General features: G+C 42.7%; 1 protein-coding gene across 2 annotated transcripts in view; it reads left to right on the top strand.

Annotated features, from left to right (window-relative positions):
• syt1a (synaptotagmin Ia) overlaps positions 1–13,938 on the top strand; it is a 155,077-nt gene that overhangs the window by 48,569 nt on the left and 92,570 nt on the right. The gene's annotated exons all lie outside the window — the stretch shown is intronic.

Genomic DNA, 13,938 nt, shown 5'->3' with positions numbered 1-13,938 from the left:
CAAGGCGCCTTACATAAAACAAGTCAACATAAAATTGAATAAATAATTAAAAATGAATAAAAAATTCAAATACATAAATAAAAACAGAAGTAAAAGAATAAAACAAATAAAAATAAAAACTATCCATAAGAAAGAGAATAAAAATAGGTTTTATGTCTTGACTTAAAAATGTCCACGGACTCAGACTGCCTCACGGTCACAGGAAGACTGTTCCACAGGGTGGGTGCACGATACGAAAAGGCTCTTTGACCTGGACTTCTTCTTCACCCTGGGAACACAGAGAAGTCCCGCATCCTGCGACTGCAAAGTCCGGGCCGGCACGTAGAGTTCCACCAGACCAATGACTTGTTATACTGGTCACCTTTTGTGGCTCCACATCAGCTCTATTGGCTAAATTTGTCTGAATTTATGTCACCATCACAGTGAGCTCATAAATGAAACTGTTCGTTGACTTTGCAGACGACAAACCAACAAATGAGATCCGAAGGTAACTCTAGAAGTACTCTACCTGGTTTACGAGAAATGCATTTTGCTTAGCAGATGCAGCTCTGACTCATATTTTGTATCACTTTCTGACTCAGTGCAAACTTATGAGGGTAGGCTGAAAAGTTCTAAGGCTCACTATGAAACTGTATCATAGTGAGCCTTAGAACTTTTCAGCCTACCCTCGTATGTATAGGATGATTACGATAGCGTTCCCTAAGAGGCCAGAAGCCAGGTAGAGTTAGGTACCGTTGGGGAAATGTAGATTAGCTTGAGCTCAATTTCCTTAATTTTCACATTTTCAGACAATGGCATTATGATTTTGGTATTTCTTCAGTTTGATTCTGAGGTCAAGCTGAGATGATGCAGGCTGAGCTTTTACGCACAAACTGGTTTTTCTGCTAGAACATGCTCGTTAGTCACATCGATGTTCACAGTGTTCACCAGACTTCAGCTCGTGGGCATTTTTTTAAAAGTAACTTAGTAAAAGACTGATGTGCCACTTAAAACAATTGTAAGAACAGAATAAATAACATGAACCCACTGACCCGACAGCATTATAGCACAACATTATTCAGTTAAGATCATTTCAGTCATAATTAGTTGATAGTTAAATGGTTTGCAAAGCCATTAAACACGAGGTTTAATTTGCTTTGAATATTCTGACATTTAGTGTAATTACACTCTCGGCACTCTCCGGGGATCTAAACATGTTGTTCTGCAGTTATGAGTTCATTAATATCAATTTGAGAAGGTAATCGTCGACAGGTAAAAGTGACCAGAGGATCATCAGTTTAATTCGCTCTCATGCAAGAAAATCATGAAGGTCCCTTGAGGATGGTCTTTAATAAGTTTTATGGCCAATGGAATGTTGATATATGACTTTATTAGTAACTATACGTGTTTCTTTAAGCAAGTCCTTGAAGTAGCCATTCTAGATGAGTTGGAACTTTCAGAATCACTTAAGGTCAAAGTCTATGGGACTAATAGAAAGTTGCTATGACTGTATCAGAATCAGAATGCCTTTTATTGTCATTATACATTGATACAAGATTAGGGCCATCCAGTTGCAGTGCAATAAAATGGAATAAAAAATAAAAAATAGTGCAAAAAAAGAGATAAAAATAGTGCAAGAGTATGTATCAAAAACAAGATATAAAGAAAAAATAAAGGAAAAATAAAAAAATATATATATACAATTGACACTAGTGCAAGGTGCGGCTAGGATAAATATATTGCACAGAAATGTATATTGTCCATGGATGATTGGGTTATTGCATATGGTTAGGATTGCACGAGGAGGATCAGTGCATGCTAGAGTTCAATGTGGTTATGGCTTTGGGGAAGAAAGCAGTCTTTGGAGATCGCTTTGGCTCTGCTGAGGCAGCGGGAGTGTAAATGTCCAACAGGGAGGGGAGAGGGCGGCCGATGATCTTCTGTGCTGCCTTAACAACCCTCTGCATTCTCTCCCTGTCAGCAGCAGTGGAGCTGCCAAACCACTGTGATGCAGTATGTCAGCAGGCTCTCAATGGATGAGCGGTAGAAGGCCAGTAGCAGGTCGGTGTTGAGGTTGTACTTCCTGAGGACTCTCAGGAAGTGTAGCCGCTGCTGAGCCTTCTTGAGGATAGAGGAGATGTTGTTGGACCAGGAGATGCAGTCTGAGATGAGAACGCAGAGATACTGAAGGTGTGGACCCTTTCCACACGCTCGCCGTTGATGAGAAGGGGGCAGGATCGGTGCAGTGTTTCCTGAAGTCAATGATGATCTCTCTGGTCTTCCTAGTGTTCAGAGCAAGGTTGTTCTCTGAGCAGCAGGCTGCCAGCTGCCAGATCTCCTCTCGTAGGCAGCCTCATCACCTCCAGAGATGAGACCGACCACTGTGGTATCATCTGCAAACTTGACGATAAGGTTGTTCTTGTGGGCCGGTCTGCAGTGTAGGTGTAGAGGCAGTAGAGGAGGGGGCTCAGCACGCAGCCCTGTGGAGAGCCGATGCTCAGCGTGCGGGTGGAGGAGAGGTGGGGGCCGAGTCTCACAGTCTGGGGACGGTTGGAAAGAAAGTCTTTAATCCAGGCACATGTGAGAGGGTGGAAGCTGAGAGTGTCAGTTTTGTGGTGAGTCTGTCCGGGATTATTGTGTTGAAGGCAGAACTATAATCCACAAAGAGCATTCGGACGTAGCTCTGCGGCTGCTCAGGTGGTTTAGAGCAGAGTGGAGAGCTATGGCAATGGCGTCCTCTGTGGATCTGTTTGCCCTGTATGCAAACTGGTGAGGGTCGAGGTCTGGGGGGAGGTGTCCTTGACGTGCTGAAGAACCAGTCTCTCAAACACTTCATGATTACCGGAGTGAGGGTCACCGGGCGGTAATCATTCAGGCTGGTGACGGGAGACTTCTTGGCACCGGGATTATGGTGGAGGTTTTCAAGCAGGACGGGATGACTGCTTGGTCCAGGGAGAGGTTGAAGATCCTGGTGAAGGTGGGGGCGAGCTGGTTACACACGCTCTGAGCACCTTGCCAGGTACTCCGTCTGGGCCAGCAGCTTTCCTGGGGTTCACTGCGAGGAGCACTCGCCTGACATCATGCTCTTTTACAGTGAGTGGAGTGGTGCGGGGACCAGGTGGGGGTGGGGGGGGGGGCAGGAGCAGGTGAGTGCTATATAATACTGTCCATTTACCATTTATACCAGTGTTTAATAGTTACTGTGGGTGTGTCTTTAAGAAATTCCTTGGAATAGCCTTTCTAAATATCCCAGTAATAATATAAGAGCTACGTCATGGAGCAGGTAGATGAGTGAGAAGAAGAGTTGGCCTACCAATATATAGATCTGGGTCCTTGTATGTTCCCAGTCCGCATAGAGGGAAATGGGTAGTAGACTTGGTTGGGGAAGTAACTTGCATCCTTCTGGCTTCTTGTCCCAGTGGATTTGTAGATTGTCATCAGCTTCGCACTACGGAAATTCAGAAATGAGATCCAGCACCAATAGGTCTCAGGTCTTATGTAACAGTACTTCTTTATCCCGTGACCTTGTAAAAACATAATGTTCCCAAAATCAAGTTCTTGTCTTGCCCTCACTCGCTCAGTCATGTTTGGTCCAAACAGATTAAAACTGAGTTATTTTGTTCACACACGACAGAAAAACATGTGACACACCAGCGTTCACTACCATGCACGGGTGTAACAACCCACCAGCAGTGGTGAGGAAAAAGTCTGTTTCAAACAGGTAGAAATTTCAAGCAGAAGCAGACTCCACGGAGGGGCCATCTGCCTCGATCTCAAACACGTCCCATTTGAGTAATAATAACCTTTTGGCAAAAGTTCCCCTTACTGTGAGTATGACGTACGTCATCTCACTGTGACGTTATGTGTGCAAGTAATTCTTGATGAAATGGTGCAATAGGTGATTTTCTGGGTGATTAATGACACGGTAGTAAGAAGGAGGCAGTGCTGCTTAAAGGCCGTCCTCGCCGTGCACTTGGCCATGATCTGTTTTTGTTGGATAGGATGACATAAGGGGCAGCCGTCATCCTTTGATGCCATCACCTTTGAGTCAGGCTGGTTTGGCAGCGTTATCACTTCCTAAGGCACAGCGGGTGAGCTGGGCCAAAACGGCAAGCAGTGCAGCGCAGAGCCATCCACATCACGTCCAAATGTGCATTTAAGGAAATGTTAAAGATCCCCTCTGTCCTACAGAAGTCTTGTTAACAATGAACCAAGGTTTGAGGACTCAGGCAGTGGTGTACAGCGGTGTACAGCGGTGTACATCGGGGAGGGTTAAAAACAATAATATGACGGAGGAGATATCAGGGAGGACAGATGGAGGTGGAGAGCAAAGGGAGGTGACCCAGTTAGAGAAGGAACACACGAGAAAGAGGTGATAGGAGGGAACCGTGTGCGCGGTCGGGGAGCTGCTGGGCCATCTGTCGGCGCTAAAATTGGGTCGGATTTGGCACCTTGGCGGTACACCTCTGAGAAGCCAAAAAAAAGAGGAAACAAGCATTCTGTTGCAAACGTAATCAAGGAGGGAATCACTGCAGGGGAAAACTGCAAATGTTTATCCTGAAAATTCTGACGCCATCGCGCTGCCCCCACCCCCCCCCCACCCCACCCCAGTCATTGTTCCTAATGCACAATTTTTATTTTAAACACTGGTAATCTTCTTATTCTGCATGCAATCAGCCTTTGTTTACATGAGACCTTTCCTTTATGTTATCTCAAGGTGCCAAGGTTGCCACACGCCCTCATCCCCCCTCCTAGATCCGCCACTGGTTACTGTATACATTGACATTTGGCTCTGTCACAGATGCTGATTTGGAGAGACATAATGCGCCACATTAACACTGGAGTGCTGCAATCTGACAGTAAGAGGAAACTGCAGCCATTTTGTGCTAAAACGACAGCATTATTTAAAGCCGTCTTCAAAATGGGTCATGATGGCGACGGGGCAGATATTAGCTTTGTGTTGTAATGGATATGCCGTGTGATTACACAGCGCTGACAGAAAGCTGAAAGGTCAACGCCGCTTTCAGCTTTTCCAGGAAGATAAGGAAGGCAGCTGATTGGCGGTTGGAGTGGACTCACCCGCTGTGAGGCGTTCCACACAATAACCTTAATATGAAAGTTGTTGTCTTCTGCTTGAATGAACAAGTACTCATTAAGGTGCAAATATGTTGCTGAATTAATGTTTTGTTCTTTGCCGGTGATGTGAGCCCTGAACCAGCTCCGTGGGCGGTCCTGCACACACACTTCATATCTGGCTCTGTCTTTTCATTTTTTGATTTAAGCACATTGAATCACTCCAGCCTCCTGCAGCTGTGAGGAAAATGACATTCAAAACCCAGCAGCCACCTCCGGTGGTGAGAAATACAGCCCACATGGAAGTGCCAAAACCTGCAGTTCCTTGAATGGCCACTTGAGGCTGGCTCCAAAAGCAAGCCAATCATCATAGAACTCCATGTTAAAATCTCCAACTTGACAGCAAAAATAGCTGTGTATACATCTTGGTACTAAAACATCAAACAAACAAACAAAAAGCCATTTTGATCTGTGTTGCTACTTTCTGTATTCATGACAAATGTATGGAAGAAGCTTTTTTTTAATATAACTCATTAGTTTAAGCTATTTTAAGCCATAAAGTTATAAATAATTCAAGGCTTGGTGGGTTTGAGTGACAGCTAGTGGGCTACATAGCTCTGCTAGCAGTGGGTGCTAGCTGTTGTGGACTCAACCATGTTTGTCCTTTCGGAACATTTTATTACAAATATGCAGCTTACTGTGCGCTCAATTGTAATAACAGACCATCTTAAAAGGTGCCACTCCATTATTTTCATAGAGTGACGTTTTAGAATTATTTAATTTGTACTTTAGCACTGTTACCACTAATGGACAGATATGGACATCTTTGTTAGTTACAGTGACTGTGCCGTGGTTATTGAGGAAATATGCGAATAAATCTTTTGAATTTAGACGACCTAGCCTGTTAGCCTTAGCTAGCTTAATAAATTTGAGATAAATGGGCGTGTTCAGGCTTCATTTCTCCCACCTACGTCACGCTGTTTGTGTCCATGCTCCACCCTTTTGCCCATTTATAGGGTAGCCAGGAGTGAGGCGGAGTTGGGTACTGCAAAGATGGCGACTTCTGGACCCGCCCCTTTTGACCTCCAGAAAACCTCTGAGTGACATCACTGTCCGTGGTTCAAACTATAGAGCTTGAATCATCTTTAATTTATTGGAATGCTGTAAATTGCACAGAAAGCTGAAAGACCGTGTTTGTTGAGAGGTTTGTTGTTTTGTATTAGGTTTTTTGTTGGGGTTTTTTTTGTGTCAAACTTGCAATTATTGAGGTGAAGCCTCACTCGCTCCCCCCTCACAGACCGGGATCGATGAGGACCGTGTGACTGCCACCTCCCACTGGCACTCTGCAGAGCCTCATTGTGCCTTAAGTACTTGCCTGTGCTGAAGTATCGCTGTCGTTGCCAAGCGCGCCTCTGAGCAGCGCAGCACCCCCACACTAACCTTGCAGCATTTCAAAGGAAGGCTGAGAGAACATGGACACACGTGGGCGTCCGTGCAACCGCGAGGATGGTGGAGAAGACAGACGGCTCCTTTGTGCATCGCAGAACACGGTTCATTGTCATGCGTTACCGCCTGCAACTCAACAACCATATTGAATGAATGTTTCTAGGTGGATTTTTAGATCTCAGGTGCTGGTTTTTAATTTTTTTATTTTTTTTATTATTCTTTTTTAAAGGTGTCTCTGAGATAAAGATGTTAAAGACGTGTTAGCTAAGTGTTGAATCACACCTGGCGACTGCTTTCACGGCAGCAGCACAGAGTCACTCAGTCACATTTGTTTGCCAGTTTGAGTATCAACACATAGAATCGAACCCAAAAGCTGGCTGATGGAAGCTGCTTCTTGCAAAATTAAAAGATTTGTTTAACAAAAAAAAAAAATCCATATTAAAATCGATGACTAGGGATTCCCAGATTGCTGTAGAATACAGGAAAAAGGCTGTCGATTTTATTTATTTTTTCTGGGGTGAAGGCATGCTGATCAAATCACAAGTAAGCTCCTCCCCTGTCAGTAATGTGACTGTGAATTCAAACCAGGTCTACTATTGGTTATCAGTTCTGTATCCCTCTGAGCTAGTAGCTTGTTCGTTTTGATTGTTAGACTTAGACTGTTAGATTGTTGGTTTTTCAAATCCATTCCCACATGGGGCAGGAGCCTATCCCAGCAGTCATAGAGCAAGAGGCGGGGTTCACCCTGGACAGGACGTCAGTCTGTCCACATGCGCACCTGCACACACCTACGGACAATTTAAAGTTTCCAGTCCACCTAACCTGCAGGTCTTCGGATGTGCAGGAAGCCGGAGCACCTGGAGAGAACCCACACAGCCACGGGGAGAACATGCAAACTACACCGAAAGGCCACAGGTGGGAATCGAACCCATGACCTTCTTGCTGTGCTGCAACAGTGCTAACCACTAAAGCACAGTGCTGCCACATGGATTTTATCTACAACAATTTTATCTCCAACAACAAACTCCATAATTTACAAAAATAAGTCAGTTAGTTCCTAAAAGTAAATTGTAATTTTAAAAAAATTATTTTCCTTTGCATCATAACTTCTTCCATTTTTTTTTTTACTCCGTTTTCCTCTGCGTGTTTCCTCGAGCCCACACAAAGTGTCAATTCATGCCGGCGTGTTCAAGAAGCCCGCCTGGTTCCTGCGGTTCCAGTCCTCTCACAGGTTTCAACCATGCAGCAACAGGAGCTGAACTCACATTGTTCGGTGGAAAAAAGTGACTAGTTGAGTTCATTTGTTTCTCCAGAACCTTTGTTGTCACACGTCCTGATACTGGATCTTGTGGACCAGTTATCTGGCGGCTTCTGGTGGTTCCAGTGCTGATAGTCCCAGCTGTAGTTCTGCATCTGCTGGATTAATTGACCACCACCGGATGCGTTTGATACATCAGCAGCTGATTTCCTTTCTCTTTTCTTAAATTGAATTGTTTGCTTTTCCTGACTTTTGTGGGGGTTTTTTGTTTTTTTCCGCCACTGTCTGTGATGGAGTGACGCTCTCCGGTGGAGGAGAAGAAAGCAAGACAATGCTTTGTTGTTTTTTTTCTCTCATGTGGAAAATAGGCTACAAAGAAAATTGGCAGGTGTTGGAAAGAGTTTAAAAATCACCCCTTTGATTAGAGGAAAGAAGAGAGAAAATCAGCAAGTGTTCTTCTTTGAATCAGTGCAAGTGATCAAGTCCCATTTTTCTTCTCTGCTGCCAAAATCTCCACCTGGTTTGTTTGACCAAATATTGCGCTGCGTGACGCATAACGAATGAAGAACAACACCAAATCTAAACCAAATGACTTTCTTTGATTTGTTTTGTTTTATTTATAATCAGGAAATTTTGCATAATTTTAAATGCATTTGACTTGAAAAAGAGATTGAAAAAGAGACACTATTCATTGTAAAGTGCAACAATAAAATCATGCTCTCAGTTTTAATGATGTGTAGCAAAAATACTACACAATTTCTAAAAGCCTGAACATCCACTGTGATAAAGTACAATATATATATCAGACAAAGAGACACAGTAAATACATGAATCCTGCTTCAGAAGACTCAGGATCCAGATGTGGATTCTGGAGAGTTTTCACATTTCAAGGGGGGGGGGGGGGGGTCATGTTTTATGTCATCATATCATTTCAGGGGGTCATATCAGGATCAAAGATGAGTAATTAATGAGTTAGTATTAGAATTAGTAATGAGTATTACAGTCTATGTTCAGCAAACAGGATTGAACCTGGATCTGCTTTCATCAATTAGGACACAAGTTCAGTGATCAGGATCAAATAATAGTGATAGTGATCAATATCCAGTGATCAAGATCAAAGAGTAGTGCTAATGACAAATGCTCAGTGATCAGGAAAAGAATAGCGATAATGATCAATGCCCAGTGATCAAGATCAAAGAGTAGTGTTAATGATAAATGCTCAGTGATCAGGATCAAAGAATAGCAATAATGATCAATGCCCAGTGATCAAGATCAAAGAGTAGTGTTAATGATAAATGCTCAGTGATCAGGATCAAAGAATAGCGATAATGATCAATGCCCAGTGATCAAGATCAAAGAGTAGTGTTAATGATAAATGCTCAGTGATCAGGATCAAACAATAGTGATAATGATCAATGCCCAGTGATCAAAATCAAAGAGTAGTGTTAATGATAAATGCTCAGTGATCAGGATCAAAGAATGGTGATAATGACCAATGTTCAGTGATTAGGACCGAAGAGTTGTGTTTAATGATAAATGCTCAGTGTTCATGATCAAAGATTGGTGATAATGATCAATATTCAGAAATCAGGATCAAAGAGTAGTGATAATGATAAATGCTTAATGATCAGCCTCAAAGAATGGTGATAATGATCAATGTTCAGTAATCAGGATCAACGATTAGTGATAATGACCAGTGGTCAGTGATCAGCCTCAAAGTAAGGAAAATGTCAATAAAAGAGATGTATACAGGGAATCAGGGGGTCATATCAGGATCAAAGATGAGTAATAAGGACAAAAGGATAGTGATTACAGTCTATGTTCAGCAAACAGGATTGAACCTGGATCCGCTTTCATCAATTAGGACACAAGTTCAGTGATCAGAATCAATAATAGTGATAATGATAATGCCAGTAGTCAAGATAAAGAGTAGTGTTATTGATAAATGCTCAGTGACCAGGATCAAAGATTGGTGATAATGATCATATCCAGTGATCAGGATCAAGAGTAGTGTAGTGATAATGATAAATGCTCAGTGATAAGGATCAAGAATGGTGATAATGATCAATGTTCAGTGATCAGGATCAAAGAGTAGTGATAATGAAAATGCTCAGTGATCAGGATCAAGTAAGGAAAATGTCAAGAACATGTAAAGAGAGTACCCGGGAACCACTGAAGCCTGATTTGGACCTGGCAGAATAAACAGTTTGGCCGCAGATAGTGCTGATAATTGTGTTGTGTGGTGGGGGGGGGGGGGGGGGTGTTCTCTGCAGCGATGTTTTAGTCCTGAGCCATTTCTGCCACTAATGTAATAACCATGATTACTCAAAGTTGGTAAAACCTGAATCATGATCCACTCATTGGTTGTAGTGGAACTGAAAGGTTTACAAATTAGTGGCTGAAGTGTTTGGAGTAATTTATTAGGTTTGATGAGTTTTTTTTTTGTTTTTTGTTTTTTTTTAAGTCTGCTTGCACGCAGATTGTTGGGAGGAAAGCAGATGCTGCAAAAAAAAAAAAAAAAAAAAAAAAACCCTGAAGAGGCGCAATCGAGTGTCCCATTTGCCAAAATATGGGGAGCTGTAAAGGCGCACCCTGGCAGGTACAGAGGTTATTATAGTCCAACTGTACTGCATGTTCCATATGCCGTCCAATCACATGCAACGTAGCCCTTATTTGCCCGGCACAAATAAGGGCTGCACTCGTAAAGCTGAGCCTCCATCTTTTTGCCGCCCCACTGCCTACCTTTATTGACTTTAACTCCCTCCATCGTCTCAGACATTTGCATTTAGATGTCTGCCGGCAGCCATGGTGATATCTTCTGCTCCATGACTGCAGCAGAAGATATCACCGCGTACATTTGTGTGGAAAGCTCTTGCATGCACACTGCAGGGGCGGATCTAGCTTAAGAGAAAGGTGGTGACTGTGGTGGGGGGGTGCTGTACACATGCACCCACTGGGGGGGGGGGGGGGGGCTCTGAGACCATGTTGTGAAGGATCATTTTAAATATTTCTAGCCTTTTTCCTACATTCTTAGGTAATCTAGGAATCTTAATACTGACTCGCCAGTCATTGTTTTAATGCACAAATTTTTATTTTAAACACTAGATATCTTCTAATTTTGCAGGTTCGCAACATTCATCAATCAGCTTTTATTTGTGTGAGACCTTTCACATATTTTGTCACACCTTTGTGCAGCAGTTCAGGGATGGCGGGGGGGCAGCCCCTTCAAACCCCCCCCCTCTCAGATCTGCCACTGCACTAACTAGGAATATGGATAGTCATTCATTAATTTATTCATTTCATGCTGCTTATCCAGGTTTGAGTTGTGGTGGCAGCAGACCAAGCAGCTCATCCCACATTTCCCTAACTCTTCCTGGGGAGATCTTGAAACAGTCTCAAGCTAGATAGGAAATATCCCTCCAGCGTGTCCCGGATCTTCCCTTGGACCGCCTCCCAGTCGGATCTACATGGAAGACCTCCCAAGGGAGACAACCTGGAGGCATCCTCACCAGATGCCCGATCCACCTCAGCTGGCTCCTTTTGTTGGGAAGAAGCAGCAGCTCTACTCAGAGTCCCTCATGGATATTCCATCTTCTCACTCTGTCCTGGAGCGTAAGCTCAGATACCCAATGAAGGAACCACATTTCCGCTGCTTGTATCCACCACCTTTTCCTTTCAGTCACTGCCTAAGCGCCTTGTCCCACTGGCGTTTAGGAGGATTTGTGTATGGATTGTACACAAAATTGCCCCATATTCGCCAAACATCCACAATATCCGTGTAATATGCATGTATGAGTCGGCTGTCATCCGAACACGCCCATGATCATCTGCAAAGGCACGCATGTCCGCAGCCAGGATTTTTGAGTAGCTCAAAAATCTGGATGCGGATGACATCCACCTTACATACTCCATACATACTCAGTTCATACACAATACATACTCACTCTATGCACTGTATATCTACCGTTAACCGCTGATATCCGCAACTGACGGGGATTTGCGGCTTGACAATGGACTGGGACAGTGTGTAAAACAGATATATATCGTGCCCATCATGTCCATCACAAACTAAAATATGTTGTAGTGAATGCATACAGATTGGCCATGAATAAAGCGTTTTTATTACATCTGCTTTGCAGCTGTTTTGCAGACAATCTGTGAATGCACAACAAACACGTCACGTAAACCCAAAGTACTATATGTGGCAGAAAGCGACATACGTACCAGTCAGTGCCGGTCCGGCTGTGTAAATGCACAAAGACGTAGACGTAGTTAACCCTCGCATGACAAAATGAACATTAACTCTGTGATCAACTTGTCCAAGTCCAGCAAATGCTCCAGAGGCTGTATTGTTGGTGTGAATAGTGATGCCGAAACAAGCGAAGGCTTAAAATTGTATTCTTGGGGGCGCCTTTTATGCCGTCAATGATTTTGGATGGTAGGAAGCCAATAGTGGCTGCAAAGGGATTTTTTTTTTTTTTTTTTCCTGTCTGGACGGGGTGTTAGAGAATTTGAATTTTAATCTAAATTTTATGTGCCTGCATTACATTACAAGGGGCGATTGAGAGGTTTTGAGCCTGACGCAGGAACCAACATTTTGCAATGTTGCACCCAGTGAGTCAAAACTTCAACACATTCTCAAGAAATGTTGGTTTCTCATGATGCAAAAGATTTAGAACCACACCCTACTTTTTCTGGGTCAAGCTCAAAACTTCTCAATCACACCTCATATTAATATTACAGTATCGCTCTCTTTGTCATCATCTATCTCTATATTGTTATCTCTCTATCTGTCTAGCTCTTAATCTCTTTTTCCATCTCTATCTACTCATCTCTATTTCCTTATCTCTCTGTCCATCTCTATATCAGTCTTGCTTATAATTTTACTAGCGGTACATAGTGTGTGGCCTCGGGCAAAGTGAGGGACCTCCAAACAAATCTTACCTAGGCCCCCTGTTGCCTAGCGCCAGATTTGTTTTCACATATATAATAGTATCTGTTGTTCAAAAATCAATACAAGTGGAGAAAATTTGGAGAAAAATTACAGGCAGATCAATTTAAAAAATGAATAATTTAACAATAAATAACACAGACAGGAATGAGACTGTTCTCCTTTAGGTGGCGCTGCTCTCCTTCACATTATCTGAATTTTGGGCTTGGTCATCATCCCACTACTCAGTTTCTCTAGGTTCATGTTCCTGGATGGAGTTACTTGAAAAGGAAAAGATCCATATTCTGTAACCTACATTTCACAAGAATTCATTTAAAAAAAGTTTTTAAAACAATCTGGAAAGACAAATAAGTAACCAAATAATGAAACAAGCATTTTTTGACATATAAGTCACTTGAGATTATAAGCCACATAGTTTAAAAAGCTATTTATAGTCCTGAAAATACAGTAAATGGGGGGTTGAACCTATCAAGCCCCTTATGATAGCTGCCTATGTAGAAAAGAATAAGGACATCTAAATTACAGTTAGTTGTTTTCTTTCTTTAGTGTTGTTTGAAATAAAGTTTGTGGTTGAGATATGAGAGAGTAGAAAGTTTCAATAATGGGAGAAGGACAGAGAGAAAATAACAACCGTGACAAGATGCCAGTGTGAAACGTCACGTCCTAATCATCATCATTTTGCTGTCACCATCTATTCATATCTGCAGATCAGCAACACCGAGGCTGTTATTTCTGAAGTTGAATTATTTGTCACCTTGTAATCACGCTTTGGCATCACTCCATGACATTTTTAGCGTAGAAGTGTGTGTGTGTGTGTGTGTGTGTATATATATAAAGAAGTGGGTTCAGAGATCCTGTGACTCACATGTGAAAATCCGACCACCAATCTGCTGCAAGCGTCAGTGAGATTCGAGATGCAGGTGTTCGTTAAAACACTCTGAGTTATTCCTTCACTCGGTCGACTGCTGATTTTTAGTGACTTAAAATTAACCCAACTTTGTAAGCCGTATATCAATATCCGTCTCTTTGATGCTACGTCATTTAGCCAGTGGGCAGAAACTTTGTCCTTCGTTGAAATTCAGCTGGCAAATCAGATACTTGATACTGAGTTTTTCCTTGACATCCCCTGAAAATGTCATTTCAAATTAAAATGATTTGTGGACACACGGAGGTTGTGACTGAAGTTAGTCAGGTCGCATGTTGGTGCTGGATAAGAATCAACTCCCCTTAA

Source organism: Thalassophryne amazonica, chromosome 22 (genome assembly GCF_902500255.1).
Source record: "Thalassophryne amazonica chromosome 22, fThaAma1.1, whole genome shotgun sequence".
NCBI lineage: Eukaryota > Metazoa > Chordata > Actinopteri > Batrachoidiformes > Batrachoididae > Thalassophryne > Thalassophryne amazonica.
Note: the sequence above shows the minus strand (reverse complement) of the source record. Positions and strands in the feature narration are given on the sequence as shown.